Raw genomic sequence first — 2,500 nt, 5'->3', positions numbered from 1 at the left:
AACTAACACTCGTTCTTTACAATTCCCTAATGAAAGAATCGCATCTATTTATTCGTCTTTTTCCTTATTATTATTATTTCTTCATAAATTATTGAGTTATCCATAAAATTGCCACGTTTTCTTTAGTCCCTCGTTAAAATTACACGTTTATCTCTTCACTCTCTTCAAACTATCATGCGTTCTTTACAATTCCCTATGAAAAATCACGTCTTAATTTAATCATCAATATATTTTTACCTCTTCCGTCTACCATAAAACGATCTCATTTTCTTTAGTCTCAAAATTCACACATTCTCTATTCTCATTTTCGTCACTCTTTCTCCTTCCCATTCTTCTCAAACGCTCTGCTCTGTTCTCTCACCAAGACAAATTTCCAAGGCCACAGAGATGATTAACCGAGTTCCCAAGTGTGTTTCTCCTGTTAATAATGCAGAAATGTTGTTAATCTGTCACTAGAACCTTAAAAACACTCTTAAAAACCAGCGTGTCACTTCAACTAGAGCCTTTTAAAATGTTTCTCCTGTTAATAATGCAGAAATGTTGTTAATCTGTCACTAGAACCTTAAAAACACCCTTAAAAACCCGCGTGTCACTTCAACTAGAGCCTTTTAAAATGTTTCTCCTGTTAATAATGCAGAAATGTTGTTAATCTGTCACTAGAACCTCAAAAACACCCTTAAAACCCATGTCACTTCTTATTGTTTCTCCTGTTAATAATGCAGAAATGTTGTTAATCTGTCACTAGAACCACAAAACACCCTTAAAACCAGCCACGTCACTTATTGTTTCTCCTGTTAATAATGCAGAAATGTTGTTAATCTGTCACTAGAACCACAAAACACCCTTAAAACCCACTTCAACAGCCTTTTAAAATGTTTCTCCTGTTAATAATGCAGAAATGTTGTTAATCTGTCACTAGAACCACAAAAACACCCTTAAAACCCACTTCACTTATTGTTTCTCCTGTTAATAATGCAGAAATGTTGTTAATCTGTCACTAGAACCTTAAAACACCCTTAAAACCCACGTGTCACTTCAACTAGAGCACTTATAAAATGTTTCTCCTGTTAATAATGCAGAAATGTTGTTAATCTGTCACTAGAACCTTAAAAACACCCTTAAAAACCAGCGTGTCACTTCAACTAGAGCCTTTTAAAATGTTTCTCCTGTTAATAATGCAGAAATGTTGTTAATCTGTCACTAGAACCTTAAAAACACCCTTAAAACCAGCGTGTCACTTCAACTAGAGCCTCTTACCTCCTCTTGTTCAGCAGATGGGTGAGGGTGTGGGCGTGGGTGAGGTGGGCGGCGGGGTCCAAGAGGAAGAGGTGGTCAGGGTCCTGCTCTTGAATCTTGCGTCTGTGGAGAAGGAGGAAGAGCTGAGAGGAGAGGAGAGAGAGAGAGAGAGAGAGCAAGGAAGGAAGAAAAAAAAACAGAGGAAGAGGAAGAGGAAAAACACACCACCACCACCACCACCACCACAATCACCACCACCACCACCACCACCACCACCACTATATTTAAGTAAGCAACCCCATACGTGTACTTTCATCTTCCTCTCTCCCCATAGCAAAAATTTAGAACCTAATTTTGAGACACGTGACAAAATCTTCAACAATAAAAGGAAGGAAGGAAAGGAGGAAGGAAAGGAGGGAACACAGGAGGAGGAGGAGGAGGAGGAGGAGGAGGAGGAGAAAGTGAAGGAATGAAGAAAAGAAAATGGAAGAAAAATTGAGTTATGTCACGTTTCTGCCACGTGTTAAGTTTAATGACCGCCTAGTTTCCAGGGGCACCAACCACCGGGACAGTGCCTCGTGTTTGGTGATAGCATTGGTCCTTCATATGAGAGGGCTGGGTTCGTGCTGTTGCTGGCTGCATTGCCGTGTACAGCTTCACCAGGGTCACAGTGTCGTCTTAGTGAGGTGATCCTTTTCTGACTAATGCTTCGTTGTGTCAGGCAGGTGTCATCGTCAGCTTTGTGTTGGTGCCTCCTTCATGGTCTCTGTTGTTCCTCAATGTTTTAGAGTTCAATTCAAGCATGTTGGCCAACACGCTCATCAAACCTCCAACACAACATGTATGAAGAGTGTTTACACGTTCAAACCAAACTGACAGACAACCTCAGTCGGTGCCAAAAGGAGAAGGAGCAACATGTCACTTACGCAAGACGAGGTGATGGCAGTCGGCATAGTAATTGCCCTCAACGAAAAGAAAAGGAAGCGTTCAAAGTGGACAAAGGACTGGTTGCGTATCAGATGGAGGAGTCATTGATAATACAGAATTTGGTAAGCGTCCTCTCCCCCTCCACTTTCAAACGCGCCACTGCTTAATGAGAGAGCTGCCAGATTGACTAACCAATATTTCCCTGCATACAACTAAAATTTCCCTTTTCAACCTAGAACTTCCTTATCTCTTACGTTTACAAAAAGATTATACAAAACACTCAATTATTTATACATATTTAGGGTCAAATCGAAATTATCCATTCACATTCAGGGGC

General features: G+C 40.5%; 1 protein-coding gene across 3 annotated transcripts in view; it reads right to left on the bottom strand.

The window, feature by feature from the left end:
• Positions 1-2,500, bottom strand: part of LOC123509078 (hapless 2-like) — a 10,577-nt gene that overhangs the window by 464 nt on the left and 7,613 nt on the right. For all 3 annotated transcript variants that reach the window (XM_045263205.1, XM_045263206.1, XM_045263207.1), the window contains one exon: positions 1,258-1,359. The gene's annotated coding sequence lies outside the window, so the exon portion shown is untranslated. The remainder of the gene's footprint in view (positions 1-1,257; positions 1,360-2,500) is intronic.

This window comes from Portunus trituberculatus, chromosome 26, assembly GCF_017591435.1.
Source record: "Portunus trituberculatus isolate SZX2019 chromosome 26, ASM1759143v1, whole genome shotgun sequence".
NCBI classification, from domain to species: domain Eukaryota; kingdom Metazoa; phylum Arthropoda; class Malacostraca; order Decapoda; family Portunidae; genus Portunus; species Portunus trituberculatus.
Note: the sequence above shows the minus strand (reverse complement) of the source record. Positions and strands in the feature narration are given on the sequence as shown.